Source organism: Protopterus annectens, chromosome 9.part0, assembly GCF_019279795.1.
Source record: "Protopterus annectens isolate FY-2018-M chromosome 9.part0, PAN1.0, whole genome shotgun sequence".
Taxonomy (NCBI): Eukaryota; Metazoa; Chordata; order Ceratodontiformes; family Protopteridae; genus Protopterus; species Protopterus annectens.
The window spans coordinates 572920509-572939262 of NC_056743.1; the positions used below are offsets into that span (position 1 = coordinate 572920509).

Here is an 18754-nt window from a genome sequence, read left to right on the forward strand (position 1 = left end):
CCATGCCCTTCTCCCATTTTCAGCTTACGGTTCATTTCTGATTTATGAAAATCTATGAAATTGTTCTACAGATCGAACTACTTACCCGAGTCATGAACAGTTTGTTACCATTTCTGTTCAGGTAACAACATTGTGCTTTAGAAAGCACTACTCCAAGGTTTATCTTAAAGCCAGAGACTGCAATCTCTGTTTTCCTTATTTCATTAAAAGTAAAAAACTTTCTGCAGAAACCGGGCTTGAGAAAGGGGTAGATGTTCTGCAGCCTTGAAAAAGGTAACCTGCCAGGCAGTCCTATACCTGCAATATTATTCCTGCTGTTTAATGCAAAAGGAAGTAAGGAACATTGTTCATAAGTGATTACTAGGCTAATTGAACAAGAGCCTTTACAAGCCTAGCCAGTAATATCCAGGATATGACAATATTCTGTCTTATTTACCCTATCCCATATCAATTATCAGGGGTAGTGGGTGTTTAGGTGTTGGAGCCCTGAGTCATTTTACAGACTGCTCCTGTTCATAAGGGCCATGGGCAGTACCGTAGGAGTGAATTTATGGTTCCCCTTCCAATTATCCAAACTGTTTTAGAAGAGAATGAGGGACAGGCTTTGTTTTACAAAGATGGGAGGTTTATTCCATAGTGAAGGTAGCTGGGATTCCAGCAAGTTCTGTTACTCGGAAGTAAGACTCAGGTCCATGAAATGCTTAACCCTAGTATAATTATTATTCTGAATATGTAACATGTTCATCAAGGTTGGATCATAGAATGCTCTGTAGGTCAGACGTAAGTCGCCTCTCAAATGAGATGGAATAAAGGGATATAGGGCCTTTAGTTGGTCTGTATAAAACATGTCTATTTTTAGTGAGAAAGCTTCTTGGGCCACTCCAGTTGGTGCAAGTACTTGGTTGGGTACATGCAGAAAGGAGCAGTGTACACTTATGGGCTTAATGGGAGTCTAGTACAATGGCACTATGCCTTCCTTTAAACTTGATGCCATGCTTTACTTATAAGTTGAGCCACACAGAATGCTTTCCTCACTACCATAGCCACCTGCTAGTTAAAGTTTAGGTTACTGTCTGTGTGCCTAGGTTCCTCGCCACTGGGTCTACTTAGGTATGTGCTATCAATATTATAATTTGTGGCAATCTGATTTCCCAAGAGGTATGATGATATGTATATATATTTGTGTGTGTTTTGTCTCCGATCATGGACTTGTCACTTGTCATTTGTAAGGCCTGTTTATAGGATGTCAGAATTGTTTGGGGATTCTGTGATCCCAGCTTACAGTCATTGGTGAACTTGGTGAGCCAGAGGCCCCCAACATTGGTATACACTTCTCAAAAGTGAAGGACAAACAGGAGGGTCCCAAACGCTGATCCCTGTGAAACACTGCTAGTAACAGGTTTCTTATCTGGTGGACTCACCTGTCCAGACATGTCCTGTCAGTGATCCAGTTTGCTATCCATTTGACAGTGTAGATGCTTATGCCCAACTCGGTAAGTTTCATCTATGATCTTCAAGTGGGGAATTGTGTACAAAACTTTGGCCACGTCTAGGTAAGTGCTATGTACTGCCTTTACTGTCATCCATGGCCCTGGTGACTTTCTTGAAGTCCACCAGATTGAGCAGGCAAGACCTCCCTTAGACAAAGACAAACTGGGTCTGGTCCAGTGTTTGGAGATTTCCTATGTCATTGATCAGGTCCATAATTCTCTCCATTGCCTTGCAGATAAGACTTCTCATGCTTATGAGTCTATAGTTCCTTGGTTCAGTTGATGGGGGGGGGGGGGGCTGTGCACTGAACGACTGTTGCAGTCCTCCATTCCTCTGAGACAAAGCTGTCTGGAGGCCGTGACTAGAGGGTTTTTAATGGCCCTGATGGATTCTGTTTTCAGCTATTTAAGAAGTATCCTACAATGTTAGGACTCATGGAGGCTGTGTTTTTGGCTTTAGTGGAAACTGTAAGGACCTGTTACCTTGCAATAAGTGGTAGGGGGATGATTGTGGGCATTACTTTGGGTGTGGTAGGAGGCGATGGGGGTGGGAGGGAGTTGGAACTGAACTTGGACAGCGGGTTTGCTGTAGTTTCAGGATGGGTGCAAGTGTTGCCATTTATGATTTAACTCTGCACATCGCTGAGCATTTTCCCTGAGGTTATAAACGTAATTCTTATTAAAAAAAAATAAATTAAAAAAAAACAAAAAAACTTTTGGTTAGCCTCCCTGGTGAAATATCTCTACCTTGTAGTTTTGCTTTGGCACAAGTACCAGCACACTCTAATTTGCTGGTGAATGTCTCTTTGCACTCTGTCTGTTCCTCCTTGGCAATGGAGAGGATTTTTTTCCTTTGTTGAATAACCTATTTATGCTAAGGGTCCACCAGATTGGTTTATTTTTGCCAGTCATCATAGGTTTGACTCGGTTACTGCCTCTTCTGTGCAGCTATGGATATAGTTGTACAGTGCTTTGCTGTACAGTTCAGAGTAGGGCTCTGTGTCGTCTGGTTTTGAAGGGGCTTGGAAGTTTAATAAGCTGTCACTTAGTTTAAGGTAATTGGCCTTAGGAAGGTTCTTAACAGGTTTAGAGTTTGGGGCTTCTAGGTTGGTTCTAAAACTAAAGGAGATCTTTTTCTGGTCTGGTCGTAGCAGGCAGGAGTTAATGCATGGGGGGGAGCAGCATCCCCCATGTCTAGGATATTTGGACCTCTAGTTGGGAAGCGAACTAGTTGTTCCAGGCTGTTTTGTGTTGACAAAGTCCAAAAACCTACTGAGCAAGTGAATTATGGGTCGTACAAGTCTCCCAGTTTATGAAAGTGTAGCTGGTTACCCTCTAAGTATGGTGCTAGGCTGAAAGTTAAGAGACTCCAGTAGGTTTAAGTAAATGTGGTTTTCTAGACTTATGTTGGGGGGGATCTGTAGCTAACAAGGATATGATGGAGGGTTGCAGCTCTGGTCAGTTGGGCATGGAGCACCTCAAGCAAGTCATTTTGTTTGACCGGTCTAGCAGTGTAGGTGTCCTTTATAAACACTTGGATGCCTCTCCCTTTTGTTTCATCTTTATCAAAATGTATTAAAGGCATTGTAGCCTTTGACAGCTGGGGTGCTTTCCATGGTTCTGTGGCTGCACATCTGCCTGAATCCTCTGGGGTAAAGTGTGCTTCCATGGAGTGCAGGTAAATCTTTTAGCATTGAGCAATAGTATCTTTAGGTAGAGTGATTTTGTTATGTTGGTGGGTTTAACAGCTTGGCACAGCCTAAAAAAGGCACTACGGGGATAGATTAAAATGTTACCAGTATCTGGCGTCAAAGTGCAAATCATATCTTGAAAAGCATAGTGGTTTGACTGTCATGCCTCTCCAGGCTGATTGATATTAGATCCCTTTGCTTTGACACCAGAAACTAAGCCAATTGTTGGTCTCATTTTTTTTGCTGGTACTGTGGCATCCTCATTGGTGAAGGTAGGATACTACTCAAGACTAGATTCATACTCCTCTGAGGCGCACATTCTGCGAGATCCATGTCTCCCATGCTCCGTGTGGGCATTAATGACCCAAGACTTGCCTCACTGGAATATATGAAGTGTCGTACTGGTACTTGGGATTTAAAAACCCAAGTACATGTGTGCTCTTGCAGATCCTGGTTCCAGACAGCTCACTGTGATCTTCTCCTTGTTTAGCCTGGTAAGATGGATATCAGTATGTCTCAAAGTAGAACCCTAATTAGAATATTTGGCTGTGTGGTGTGTTGTCTTTTTGACTTGGAAAATGGGCTACTGTGACTCTCAGTTATATGTTGATTGAGGTGCTGTCTCTTTTTTGTGTGTGCACGGGGCCACTGAGATGCTTTTTAGGAGGTTTGGTTAGATTACATGGGAGTACCTCCGCATATGTGGGTCTGTGTTTGTTCCTTCATGTTGGCAGTATGTGTTTTGGGTGCAGCACTGACAACCTTGTTTGCAGTTTTTGTGTATGTATTTGAGAGCTTAGCCTCCAATGACAGTGTATTTACAGCTCTCACACAAGAATTAGCATTTATTTATGTTAATATTTGTAGTATAGTGTATTTTTTATGGAGGTATAGCTGAATGAATTTGTATAGGATAGTTCATTGAACACGAATTGAAAGGGACAGAGGCACTTTAAATTTGAGAGCACTCAGTTAAAATTGGCGCCAAAAAGTTTATTTATAATGGCGCATTTTAATGTGTGATTGAGTTCTGAAGAAGCCTATGATGTATGAGGTGAAAGCGCTTAAATATTTTATGTATACCATTATTTCAGAGCCTTTTGTTTTTAATTAAAGTTCTGTTGGGAAGGAGTAGAGCAGAGTTGCTTAAAGGTCTGAGTGAGAGAGTTTTTAGTAGTATACTATAAGATGACCTGCAGTGGTGCTGCCCTCTGTGTATAAACTGGCAGCTCTTCAACTGGCTGTGAACAGTGATAACTATGGAGAGTTTTTTTTTTCCTATAAACATATAAACTGGAGAGATTTGCTTATATACAAGGCACTTGTAACCATATTTGCCCAATGTGCAAAGTCTAGGCTTTTATACCAGCAGGATGAAAAGACTTGTACACAATTAAACCCTCAGGCCAGTTGGATAAACACACAATAATCCTGCACCAGTAGTTCCCATCTCTGGTTGAATCAGCCCGCTGCTTCCACCATAGTGCAGAGTAAAACCCTCTTGATGTTACACAAACTGGTTTTGAGCTCTTTCCAACAAAAGGCAGAACTTCTGCAATGTCAAGAATCCTTGGAAATAAGTTCACAAGCTTGTTCACAAACTTTTACAAACACAAACAAACTTCTCAAAACTTATGGAATATTTTGGCAAACTTCAGACCAGCTTTTGCAATATCAGAGGAGGTCAGGAAATATCAGAATACTGTTGTAATGACATAAGAGCAGTACAGTAACAGATGTTTCTTTAACAAGTGTAGGCTGAAAAACTGCTAAATTCAACCAAATCAATAAATGCTGCACAGAACTGTTAAATAGCACTGAGAGCAAATGCAACAACAAAAAAAAAAAATGGAAACTGACAGTTGGCATGGCAGGAAATGAGGGAAACTCAAAGAAGCCGAAAACTGAGAAGGGGAAAGTTATGGAACAGGTTTACAGCATGCAAGTATCTTGTTGGTGTGGTTTAGGAGATTGGAAATCTTAATGAGGAGTCTGAGGTCTTGCCCCCAAATGGCATAATGTACCAAGGGTGGAGTCTGAAAGGAATGCCAGTTAATTTTTTATTTTTATTTTTTATTGTACATTTGTTAACTGGGCTGGTCTAGCTGGTTATATTTCCATTTTCAGTAGAGGCCCGGGGAGAAAAGCTCCAAACAGATATAAAAAGTATGAAATATTGTTGCATGGTAAATAAAGGATTAATAAAAACAAAACAGAGAAACATTTTAAGTTGAGCTGTAAAGTACGGTCAGACGTATAGCAGTGATATGACTAGTGATTTTTTTGGCACTGAACTTGGACAGTGAAGGCTAAGTGGATACACACTGTGGGACGGAAGAAGGAAATGATAAAGTTTGAACAAAAGCCTGAATCACTCCACATGCAGAGAGGGTTATGGAGAACACATAATGGTGGTTGATTCACATGTGTAGAAAAGCAAAATATGATTAGGTAAACAAAGATTTTGGAGGGATATGAAGGCATCCAGCCAAGAGATGGACGGGATTTCATGTCATGCGAGAAGGCATGCAACAGTGAAGCATGACACTCGGACTGCAGGACAGTGGATGTGAATAGAGAGAGGTGGTGACCATAGATGTGATACCACAACCCTATATGGAAATGAGGAGGAGGGAGGATGATGGCAGTCTTTGTTATAGGGGATTTCTTAAAAGCTCATCGGATATGTATTTTGCTCATCTGCGTTATGTCTTTCGCTTCATTTTGAATGTTTTTTTTTTTTTTTTTTTATGTAGTGCTTTTAGATAATCGGTTCTCATTGTTTTGGGATCATTTATACAAAGTACGATATAGTCAGCATTGATCTATAGCGATGACCGTACCATTTCAAAGCATAATAGCAGGTTTGTTTTTAGCATTTAAATTCCATTGGTGAGCTGTTGGATGGAATGCAAACCAATGCATCCATCCCATGTTAATTCTTTGCTCCGTTTATTTCTCCATATTTATGAACTTGTTGTTGTTGTGATCATCTGCAATCTAACGGTCTTCCATAATGACACCCAACACTGTAAAGCATTTCTTGTCTTGTTGTTCCTGAGAGATTTATGTTAAGGGGCTGGATAATGAATTGTATGAAATATAGTATGAGAAGAAGGTATGACATCAGGAAGTACTGGTCTGTTATTACAGAGATTACCTTTCCAAGATGTTCTAGTGTATGCAAAACTATCCAAGCTTGCATGTGTGTATGTAGAACAGGAGTCAGCTTGTGCAGTGGTTAGTAATAGAGCTTGCACTCGATAGGCAAGTGTGATCACTTGCAAAACAATATTCAAAGGGAAAATGAAGACTACTCCACTTCTATACAAGAACAAATTTGTATTGGCAAAACTAAACATGCAAACTACATGCAGGGTGGTAAAATGTAATACTTGTGAAAATGTACAGTTTACATGACCACCTTGCCATATAGTGAAGTGGCTTCCTTTTTCTGCATTTAGGTATTGAACATGTTTTTTTCTATCTGGAGTTTTATTTATTTTAATCTAAAATGAAGGTAGAACAGATGGCTTCATAGTTTTTTCTGCTTCCTAGTGTCCCCTCCTAAGAGAAGTGGAATTATGTCTGCCGGCTTTTTGGAGACATTTCTCACTGAGTGCTATTAAATCCTCACACCAGGGGTTCAGTCAACAGTGGTGCTGGTTGCTATTAAATCCTCCCACCCAGGGGTTCAGTTAACAGTGATGCTGGTTTCTATGGTTCCCTGGATGCATTCCATTTAGTATGCACAAACAGCTTCATTTACCTTCAGGCAGTTAACCATTATGCTAGTTTATTTCTACAGACTAATTTAATTTGCAGGCATGCACCCCCCCCCCCCCAACAGAGAGACTACCACTTTTATGCTGTTTCTTGGCAGTGGCTCACAGATCCCTGCCATGAATGTAAAATAGAAGTAGGCATTAATTTGCCTTTGTGCGTGTTCTTCTTTTAGCTTCTTGGTAGAATGAGTCACATAACCTCCTTTGCACTGGTCTAAAAGGCACATTTTTTAGTCGGGCTTCGCAGTTTTAACAGGTTTCTTGACTTCCGCAGTATGTTGCTGAAAATCATTTCAGTGCTCTCATGATAGCATCCAGTCAATACTAGGTATAGCTTGTGAGGTGGTCTTTTTTTCCCCAATTGCAGCTTCTCTGACGTTTTTTTTTTTTTTTTGGGGGGGGGGGCTGTTTGCTTCTGTTTTATAGCCATTCTCATAAGTTTTTACTTTCATGAGAGAAGCAGTTTTCCTGGGTTTTCAGTTTCCATTTGTTTTGGGGTAACTTACTCTGCTTGTCTGCTTTGATGAAGGTCTTTTAGTACTTAGGATAACTGGAACTGGATCGCCTTCGGTCTGCTACCCTCTAGTTACTAGCTGGTCACTTTTCTGTTCTCAGTAGTGATAGTGTTTCAGAACAATGTGGTCACACAGTTTGCAGACTATGTAGTATATGAAATGTATGAGTGATTGTAGCCAGCATTTTAAAAAACAAAGGTTTGCTTCCCATAGCAGTTAGCCTATTTGTTCTATCTGCCCTGTTGCAATTTTGTGGAAGTAACAGTTTTTTTTTTTTTACAGAGGAGCATTTTGTTGCAACTGACTTTCCCGTTTCTTCTTTCACTGTTCTGGCATTTGTTTGGTAACTTCTGAGTGTGCATCACTTTCCTGCTCTCAAGTATCCCAAATTGGGAGCACACAATGTCACTTAACCATCATATGGTGGCAGCATCCAAGTATATGGCCTTCTCTCAGAAATGGGAAAATTTAATAATTTATCCGTTTTTTACCATAGCCTTTAGTTTATTCTGAACAGTTTTTATTGCCATGGTAATATCTTTAGCATAGTCTCATTAGAGATTTTGCGGTATCCAGATCTGGTTGTGATTCCTGTCTTTCCTGCTGTGCCATCTTGTGTTGGCTGGGGCCTGCCTGCACTTAATGGGAATAAGTGAACTGGTTGGAACTGGTCTGGCATAGGGTGTTTAGCTAAGGGATAAGGGTTGATTGGTCAATTTCAGTATTTCTGCTTTTACTTTCATTTTTGTGGTATTTAAACCCTGCATTTGCATGGGTTTATGCTCGTTTACACTTGGTGCACTGATGCTGCACTGTTTTAACCCTTTGCAAAAGTATCTCAACTGCATTTTTTCCCTTATCAGCACTCCTGTGTAAGTGAGGCATCTCTTGCAGCTACTGTATTGATTTTTATCCAGCCCTGCTCTCACCTATAGGTACTCTCCTTGTATACTACCCACTCTCACTGATGTCTTTTCCATAGATTCTGACAACCATGGATGGACAATTTCCTGTAGTTTCTCTTAGTAGTCTGGTTGATATGGGCATCCTGAGACAGTGTAGCAACTGCCACATGTACATGGACAACCCTCTTCTACTACCACCTAGGAACACAATATGTGAGATGCAGTTACATTAAAAACTTAGAATCCTTGCTTGGGTTCATAGGTTGATACTAGGCTATCTGCCCTAGGGCATTTATCAGCCTAGCCAGAGTGTTTGGCTTTCAAAACCCTTTTAGATTAGTTGACTGTGCCTCTGTATAGTAGGTCACAGAAGGTAGCCCTTTTTAAGGTTAGTTTACTGTACCTCTGTCAAGCAAGAACACAGAGATCCCAGGGGTAAACTTCCGATCTCCCATCCACTCGTCAAGATCCCTCTTGAAGGTCAGTGAGGGGCTCTGCCTAACATGGATTGGGATTTTGTTCCAGAGTGAGGGGAGCCTCTGGGATATGAATCTGTCCCTCCAGCATGTCCTATTTATTTCTGTGCTGAGGTTCAAGTCCCTGGAGCGTGTAGCTCTAAGGGATTTAGATTTCCTGAGGTGAAGCATGTCCATTAATTCTGGGTTGGACATGGCTTTATACATCAGACACAGATCGCCTCTGATTAGGCAGTACGCAACCAAGTAGAGCTGGAGTTTCTTTAGCCTAACTGCATAGGGCATCTGTTTGAGCCCCTTTATCCTCTTGGTGAGATACTTATGGGGTCTTTCCAGTTGCTGAAGGTGTCGGGTAAGGTACATCCCAAACTGAGCATTGTACTCAATTATGGGCCTGATAAGTGACTAGTAGAGGGGCGCAATGACCTCTCTTGATCTAGATGTGAACCCTTTCATGATAAGGTGGGCTATATAGAAGGTCTTTCTAACCACTTTGGCAACATGATTGTCAAAGGAGAGATTGCTGTCTACTTGAGTCCCCAAGTCCCTAATTACTACTTCCGTACTTAATGGATTACCACCTATGTGGTAATTTGTGGGCACTTTGTTTTTCCCAAAGGGGATGACTATGCACTTTTTGGCATTTAGATTTAGGCCATGGCTCTGGGACCAGTTATCCATCTCAGAGACCCTTTTGGAGGATGCTTGTGTCAGCCGGATAGTCTATTACAGCACCCAGTTTGCAGTCATCTGCGAACTTGGTCAGCCATAGTCCACCCGTGTTAGCCTGTACCTCTGAAAAATATATACCGAACAAGAGGTCCCAGGACTGAGCCTTGTGGGACACCACTTGTAACTGGTTTAGAGTCTGACATGGCACCTGCTATTCTGACCATGTGGGTTCTGTCCCTGAGCCAGTTTGCAACCCATCTTGTGACATAGGGGTTGATATTTAAGCTGGTGAGCTTTATTTATGATGCCAGAGTGGGGTATTGTGTCGAAGGCTTTTGCGAGGTCCAGGTAGGCTGTGTGGATTACCTTCCCTTCATCTATGGCTTCGGTAACTTTCAAAGAAGTTGACCAGGTTCAAGAGGCGAGATCTGCCCTTAATGAAGCCGAATTGGGTAGGATCCCGTGTCTGGAGGTTCCCATTGTCTTTGTTTGATTTCCATGATTATACGCTCCATAGCTTTGCAGACCAGGCTATTCAGGCTTATAGGGCGATAGTTTCTGGGGTCTGTCGTTGCACCACCTTTGTAGAGTGGGACCACTGTTGCTGTATGCCATTCCTTGGGTACATATCTTGTAGTAAGGCTGAGATTTAACAGTGACTTTATATAAGGGTTTAATTCTTCTTGGAGCTCGTGTAAGACTCAGCCCAGGACACAGTCTGGTCCCATTGCTGTGTTTGCTTTGGAGAGGGCGGCTCTCGCCTGTGCATCTGTGATCTCAGGAAGGCTACACACTGTTGGGATAGACATTTGCTCTTTTGGGGGAGAAGGGGGAGAGATTTGCACTGAACCTTTCTGCCAAGATGTTGGCAATGTCTGTGGGTTCAGTGTATTTTTTTGTCATTTTCCACTAACTCTGAGCATATCTGGGAGTTACCTCCCAGGTTTCTGACATAACTAAAGAAGGCCTTGTGATCATCTTTAGTGTCTTGTGCAATTTGTCTTTCGAAGCTGGCATTAGATGATTTTGAGGGATCGTAGTTTCTTGCTAGTACTGATCAATGACGCCTTCCCTTTTTGGGATTTTGCTCTGTCATGTAGTAGCTTTCTCCTTCTGTTGTATAGCTTATTTATGGCTGGGGTACACCAGACAGGTCTCCTGCCTTTGGAGGAGTGAGTCTTTGTTTTATTTGGGATAACATGCTCCATGCATTCCTGTAGGTGTTCATAGAATGCTTTTGTAAAGGATTCTGCATTTTGGGCCGTATTTTCCACTGGCCCAGTGGCTTTGAAGGATTCCACCTCAGTTTTGAGAAGTGTGAAGGTTGCTTTTGAGAAGTTCTTCACCGTGGTTTCCTTGGCTAGGGGTGGGGACGGAATGTGGATGTCCAGTGAGATTTGTTTATGGTCTGATCTTACCAATAAGGAGTATACCTCTGGTGTGGAACATAGAGAGCCCATGTTGGTGATGACCAGATCCAGTACGTTTCCCCTCTTGGAGTGGTGACCAGTTGTTCCATAGCATTTGAGTTTATAAATTCTGGGAACTGTTGGGTGAGGGTGTTTAGGCTCGAGTAGCTTTCCCAATCGATGTTTGGGTAGTTGAAGTCGCCCAATATAATAGTGTTTGGAGAGACCTTCATATTCTCCAATGTTCTCAGGAAAGCCGAGTGAGGTTCCTGTGTTTGGGAGGGTGGTCTGTAGCAAGCTACAAACTGAAAGGCAGTTTTTCCCACAGTTAGTTGCACATGGCTGGTCTCTGATGCTTCATGCAGTGCCACTAACCTGGAGGTGTTGGTATCTTTGATAAATATGGATACTCACCCCTCCTTTTGTGGTTCGGTCCGAGTTTTGGGGCCGGAAAGCATGGTATGAAGTATAACCTGTTAGTGCTGGGGTGCTCTTGGGAGCCTTGAACCAGGTTTCTGTTGCTGCACAGATATCGATATTCTCCATACTGAGGAGAGTCTCGAGTGCGTGCATCTTGAGGTTTAGACTTCTGGTGTTGAGCAACATTACCCTTAGTTTTTTCTTTGTGTTGAGCAACATTACCCTTAGTTTTTTCTTTGTGTTGTCTATGGGGGTGGGTTTGTCTTTTTAGCCTTGCCTAAAAAAGGCACTATGGGGGAGGCAAGAGTCTTTGCCAGTATTCGAAAACCCAGGGGTGACAGGTGCAAGCCGTCCCTAGCAAAGCAACGTGGCTTGTCGAGCATGTCATCCCAGGCTGACAGACACTGGATCCCCTTTTAATGACACCAATACTTTAGCCAATTGTTAAACTTGATCATTTTATCTTTATACTGTGGCATCATTCTTGGTGAGGGTAAGATGCTACTCAAGGTCAGGGCCATACCTGCCTGGGCTACATGATCAAAGAGCTCCTGTACGTCTTTTTTTCATGTAGTCCAGGGAGGTACGTCTCGGGTCATTCACACCACCATGGACAATGATGGAGTCATATTTCTACTTGCTTTGGAGTGACCTGAGTGCTTGTGTTATGTGGTGGATCCTTGCACCTGACAGGCAGCTTACAGTAACCTTCTTATTCAGCCTGGTGAGTGGGTCGTCAGTGTGTATGACTATAGTCACCTATTACAAGTGTATTAGGTGTATTGTTTAGCCTTAAGGGCTGTGACTGTGTGGCACACTGACTTTGTGAGCTATGTGGTATGTGGATATTGTTTCGTGGTAGGTGTTGCTTGGATGTCTGCTTTGGAGGTCTCTGCTGCTTAGGCAGATTTTTATTTAGAGCCTCCGAGTATGTATTTGTGTTTGGTTTGCTGATGCGATAGGTCTATGTGAGTCTGGATTTGTGGTGCGTGTGGTTACTTTCTCTTCATGACAGGCTGTGCCAGTACTGGGTTGAGAGAGCTTAGACTCCAGTTTGGCTATATAGTTGCATCTCTCACATACATATATTTGAGCTTGTTGGGAGGAGGAGAGGGTGGTCTGTATACATAAGGCAGTTGTAACATTGCCTCAAGATTCCCAGATTCACCAGCTGGACTGGAGAGTAAACTAGAAACTGACCTTTGGACATGCCTGAACAATATAGGGAACTGCTTATTGATTGATCAGAAAGAACCAATAGGAAGCAAGTGCTTAGGAGTATGAGGATGTAGTGCTTTAGTTTGTGTTTACTTATGAGATTGCTTATACAAGCAAGTGCAGGGCTTTAGAATGAAAATAGTGTTTAATTAGAGGTTTAGAGCAGTTCTAAGGGAAAAAGTGAAGAGCAGACTTTTTAAGCGGTGCTGCTCTGTGCACAAGACCAAGCAAAAGAGTTGCAGGGTTTTAAGAGAGAGAGATCAAGGAGTTTAGAATTGACCCAAAATGGCCAATAAAACTACAGCTTCTAGGCAGTAACTACTCCTACAGGGACAGGCAGGCTGCTCAGTGTTAACCACTGCCACTGGTGAACACAGAGACTTCCCTGTCTTAATCACAAGCCAGTACATCTGGCACTAAGAAGGTTGTCTGCACAATCCCCACACCTCTAACACCAGCCACACCTGTACAACACACCCCTACATATGTGGAGATTTTCAACAAAATCATATCTAAACAAGAGGCCTCCGAAGCAAAAACGCACATCACAAACCACCGCACCAAGCACCACACACAGTGCACATGCCTGTGTCTCTCAGCCTCTAAGGTTCAGCCACAAATCATAGGAGAGACTATTGAGACACACACATATGCCCCTCACCAGACAAGAGAAGGAGAAAGTCGCATTAAATTGCTCGTCAGGTACTAGAATCTGACATGTGCACTCAGTCAAGTCTCTTAACAGGTACTGTTATGACTCTTGTCATAGTTCATGTTTGTGTGAGTGACTTGAGACGTACCTCTCTGGACTAAAGGGAGACGTGATTGAGCTTGCTGATGCGTGTCCCAGGCAGGTATGTCCATAGCCTTAAGCAGCATCCCACCATCACCCAGAATGATGCCTCAATACAGACAGAAAATGATTGACTTAATTGGCTTAATTTGTGGTGTCGTTCTAAGGGGATCCAGTACCCGACAGCCAGGGAAGACATGAATGATGGACGTTTATGCTTTGCCAGAAATGGCCTTAAATCTGTCTTCTCTGGGATTCGGGCTTCTGGCAAAGGCTCTTGCCTCCCCCATAGTTTCTTTTTTAGGCAAAGGTCATGAGCACAAAATTTACCATTGTGAAAAGTTCTTCTAAATGTAAAGGTCATGCTGCTAAACGCTAGGAGTCTTGGCATAAAACTGTCCTCATTGCAATCATTCCTTGCCCTAGAGTCTGCTGACATTTGTGCAGTCACTGAAACCTGGTTCAAAGCTGAGGAGAGCACCCCAGCCTTACTAGGTTACTACTCCTACCGTACTTTCAGACCTCAAATTGAGGGCTATAAAGCCAAAGGAGGTAGGATTTCAATATTTATCAAAGATGTTCACAACCTACAGGCTGGTCAAACAGTGTGATGCACAGGAGACACTCCAAGTGCAGTTAACTGACAAAACACCTGCTAGCTCAGACTAACCATGACTCGGAACGCCCACTCCACCTGTCTGGACTGACTTGAATCCATCCAGATTCAACCTTTTACCCTGATCTTTGGTGACTTAACTACTCAACTATAGAGTGGAAGACCTATTCTAGCCCAAACACGAATGCCCAGAGATTCCTTGACTTTGCCAATGCATTGTATCAGCTGGATGACCCCCCCCCTCCCCCATAAGAGATGAAAATATCCTGGACCTGGCACTAACCAACATGAGTAGTCACTGTAGCACCCCTACGTTGTCATCCTGCTTGGTAAGATCCGACCATAAAGTGATAACTTTCAAAGTCACCATCTCCCCTGACCCCCCGACCCCCTTGTCAGGGTCAAGCAAAAAAAACTTCTCCCAAAAGCTGACTACAGTCCCCTGAGAGCAGGTATAAGCAGCTTCACAGCCACTGCCCCTTCAGTTGGAACTAGCACTAATGTCCAAGCCTACACCAAACAACAGAGTGCCTACATAGCTGTATGGTACCTGACGAGACCAAATAATCTTCCCCAAGGAAGAGTAAATCTGTCTGGTGGGCAGCAGCAATAAACAAACTGTATAATAGGAAAAATTGCTGTCCAGGATCAAGAAAGAGCAGATACCAAGTTGCAAGCAATCTCTTCTTTTGTCTGAACAAGCAAATAAGGTCACTGGTGAAATCCTCTAAGGCAGAGTCCATATTGGCCGCATCCACTAAGGACAAGACCTTCTTCACATGTGTCATCTCAAAGGTAACACCAAAATCTGCTCTGTACTGCTGGTAAAGAACACCACCTTCACAAATGTCATGGATATAACCAACCTGCTGGCAGACAAATCAATGAAAATGTCACTCCCCCATCGCATGGGAACAGGTCTTTCATGCTAACTCAAAGGCAAAAAATACAGCCTCCATGGGGCCTGACAACATCCCTGACTGCATCCTACGTGAACTCTGGCATGAACTCTTGGTACCATTAGGCACCCTATTCAACCAAATCCTGAGCACCAGCTAAATGGAGGACAGCCACGGTCATCCCTCCATACAGAGTTGGAGTGTCCACTGACCAGGGCAGTTATAGGCCATCAGCATAACTAGCCTAATGGCCTTCATCATAGACCTTATAAACAAGGACATTGGCAACCCAACATCTTCGAAACTGTCAGTCATGGACAAGGGGATGATGGTGCACACTGCCTACCTTGACCTAACCAAAGTCTTTGACAGGATTCCTTACTTGGGCATAATAGAAAACTCTCCCAGCTAGGTATCAACCCATATGTCAACAGTTGGGTAGCTAACTGTCTGTCTCACTGATAGAAACAACTCGGTCAAAATAGGGGAAGCCACCTCTAGTAGTAGAGCCATAACAAGCAGCATACCCCAAGGATCGGTCTTGGGGTGGGTCCCCTACTGTTTGGGGTATACTTTTCTGAGGTGCAAGCCAAAACTAGTGGTCTGTGGCTGACCAAGTTTGCAGATGACTGAAAGCTGGGCACTGTCTTAAATTTCCCTAGTGATGTGAACATCCTGCAAGAGCACTTTACCCAAACTGACTGGTGCCAGAAGCATGGCGTCAAGTGGAATGCCAAGAAATGCATCATTATCCCCTTTGGGGAAAAATAGCATCCCCACTAATTATCACACTAATAACAATGACTAAGCAAATAACTAGTCATGAGGGACTTGGGCACCCAGGTTGATAGCAACCTGACTTTTGACCATGTTGCCTGTGTTGTACAGAAGGCGTTTCTACATGGCCCATCTCATAAGTAAGGGTACTTCATCCAGGAACAAGGACATAGCATCCCTGTACTCCTCCCTTATCAGATACATTGAGTACAATGCCCCCTTCAGCATGAACCTTACCAAGCACCTGCAGCAGCTGGAAAGACCACAGAGATTCCCGACTAGGAAAATCCAGGGTCTCAAAACACCTAGCCTGTACAGGTAGGCTAAAAGCCCTGTCCCTCTACTCAGTCTCATACAAACTGCTCAGAGGTGACCTGTGTCTGGCATACAAGGCCATCTCCGACCCAGCCGTGATGTAGTTGCTGAATATCTGCAAGTCAAACTCCACTTGTGCAACCTGCATGCAAGGCCTCAACCTGGACTGTGACTAATAGAACTTGTTGGAAGGATAGATTTGTGCCCCCACAGACCCCCATCTGTGGAATACTCTCTCTCTCTCCATGTCAAGCAGAAAACCTCACTAGCCCACCTTTAAGAGGAAGCTAGACGACTGGATGAGAAACAGAAAATACACCCTTGGGAATCCCACCTGTTTCCTGCTGGACAAGGGAAGCAGGTGCTGACTTTGTGGGAACATGGGCAAAATACTTGGCTAGGCTTATAAGGGCCTCAGGGCCAATAGCCTAGTATCATTCTATGAAGCTATGGCATCTGGCATGCCTTATTAGGATGGAGTGTGTGTACGTGCACACCTCTACATGCATGTGTGAATGTACATGTTTGTGTAGACAAAATCCTTTTGAATTTATTTTTGAGAGATTCTTGCTTTTATGATTGGTGTAAGAGTAACCACCTTTGTGCATCATTGTGTGCACTAAATTTTAAGCATCCTAGATGATGTCCTCTAACTACCATAACATAGGGACACTGCTTTAATACCACATTGCTGTTGACTCTTCTTGACCTTAAAAAATGTTTTAGCAAGGAATAGTGTGCACATTTTCGTTATTTTTGTAATAAAGTGCATGTCATCTCAAGGCATCCTACCTCCTTTGGAAACCATGAATATAGTAACTGGCGATAGTGTTATAATGAAATACATTTATAATTAATATGTATAACTCCAAATGTGTGCTAAATTTTGAAAATCTTATCCAGGAGTGCCCATTTAATAGCTTTCCTTTTTCATGTCACATTTCCCTGTATTTTGTACTCTGACACTGCAGTATGCAGTCAGCAAATGCGCACTGCTTTTGGGATTAAATAAATGTTACTGTTTCATTAATTTTCCAGCTACCAGAGTATTCCTGTACTATTTTGTTCTAAATATGTGATGTGTTCGTCTGCTTTATTGTTGCTTCATCTTCCCCTTGGTCTTTCAGCTGTGTTATCACCTCGACCGTCAAGTAGGATGCTCACGAATGTGTAACCGTGCTTCTGTCTAAACTCGGATCTTGATTTGTCATGTCTTTATCAGTTAAATTCTTCGATATCATACATTTTAAAGGAATTTAGTATGTTCTGTTAAGCCGTCTGTAGTAATCGTAAAACTTGATGCTAAATGAGGCTTTATATTTTTCTTCATGAAAATAGTCTACAGTCTGCTTTCTACATCTAAGTGTAACTGTTTGTACCATGCATTCGACTCTGATGTGGGTCAGTCATGGATTACCACAATACCATAGTCAGTAAACTTTACTGAATTGAAGTAATAGATATTACCCAAACCCAGATGACTGCTGAGCGATTTTAGTAAAAATGGAAATTATCCAACATGCCTTTCCTTCTGTCCCTTATTCTGAATTCCAGTCATTTATTTAGTGGTCATGCAGTCTGTGATGTCCTTGTGAAGATGTAGCCAGAATGACTAATAGAGTTTTATAGAGAAATATAAATGGTATCATTGCTGCCTTAATCATTTTATATTTTTAAAGTCATGAAGGAGCCAGAAGTACATGTTTAAAACAACTTAAGCTGTTAAATATGCTAGTGATCTAGGTGCAGTGTGTCATGTGGCAAAGTAGAAGTTCCAGAGAGGAGTTTGCCATACAGATCCAAGTTTAAACCGCATCTGTTATATTTGTGTGTTTAATCAATGCTATCATGACATGACGTTAACTATCAAATATGTTAACAGACAGCACTGTGCATTAGTCTGTTTTTATATGTACATGACGTTTAGGTGTGGAGCTCTCTTGGAGGATTTTTAATAGTAGAGCAATTTCTGGATAAGACCCAACTGTTTTGTGCGATGTTTTAGATTGTCAGTTTGTCATTTCAGAGTTTTTAAATGGAGAACTTAGATACTTGTCAAACTGATGGATCTTACTTCCCAATTAGTTAGACATTTGTTGGAGCATGGAAAACCTCTCACAACAGTGTTAAACTTAGTTTAGTCTGCTGTTAATGGAACTGTTTTCCTTGTCAGCGCTATTTTCTAGAGAGATACACAAAGGTCTGTCGGAACAGCACATCAATTTGATAGGTGTAATGGCATGATCTGTGCTTAATGCCAGGGTTCAAGAATTTCCTCTGGTCACTGTGTACAGTTATGCATGCTTCCCCCTATGTCTCAGTGCATTTTCCGTTCTACTGCATTTACCTACCACCTCCAAGTCATAATGTTAATTTAGCAAAAATCCATAAATATGTTGCATGCCCTTTCCTCTTTTGCTTGGTTATGGCTGGAAAAGATCCAAGAAGCAGTTCACTCACTTGGGAAATAAAATGCAAGTTGTTAAAATTAATTTTGCATGTAGGAGAGATGTATACTTCAGCTAAAACCCAGTTCTGAAGTAGTAGTACCTGGGATAACTTGGTCTACTGTAACTTTTCTTCTAATTCCAGTAAATCAGATTTCTGCAGATAGATTTCTGCTTATCAAAAAGTGATTTATCAAAAAGAGACACCTGCTCAAGACATTGTGACTTGAGCCTTGATATAGTCAAGGATATGTAGCGTAAGCCACGGTTTACTTTTTAAGGATATTTTCCCTTCCAGGGGTGTTGTCTGTTAACTTCAGGAAAAT

At 42.3% G+C, this 18754-nt stretch overlaps 1 protein-coding gene across 1 annotated transcript in view; it reads left to right on the top strand.

The window, feature by feature from the left end:
- The window catches only part of LOC122811333 (dihydropyrimidinase-related protein 2-like), a gene marked incomplete in the record, with an annotated part of 957963 nt that overhangs the window by 475138 nt on the left and 464071 nt on the right, over window positions 1–18754 (top strand).